Source organism: Wasmannia auropunctata, unplaced genomic scaffold, assembly GCF_000956235.1.
Source record: "Wasmannia auropunctata unplaced genomic scaffold, wasmannia.A_1.0 LD336106.1, whole genome shotgun sequence".
Lineage (NCBI taxonomy): Eukaryota > Metazoa > Arthropoda > Insecta > Hymenoptera > Formicidae > Wasmannia > Wasmannia auropunctata.
The window spans coordinates 5,453,799-5,454,043 of NW_012026784.1; positions in this window are offsets into that span (position 1 = coordinate 5,453,799).

Genomic DNA, 245 nt, shown 5'->3' on the forward strand with positions numbered 1-245 from the left:
GTGCTCTTCCGATCTCTCGTGAAAATTTAAGAGTACCTGTTCCAGATCCAGAATTAATCCCGAGTTTTCTCTGTCACGGATTCCCGGTAACAATGGTTTCGGCACGAGTTGGCGACAACGGCCATATAATTTATAAAGTCATGTCGTGGAATAATGAAAAAATAAATTGTGGGAAGAGCACACGTATGCGTTTTTCAAATGTTTTCCCATTTATGCTATCTCTAATATCTGTCTCTTATACACAT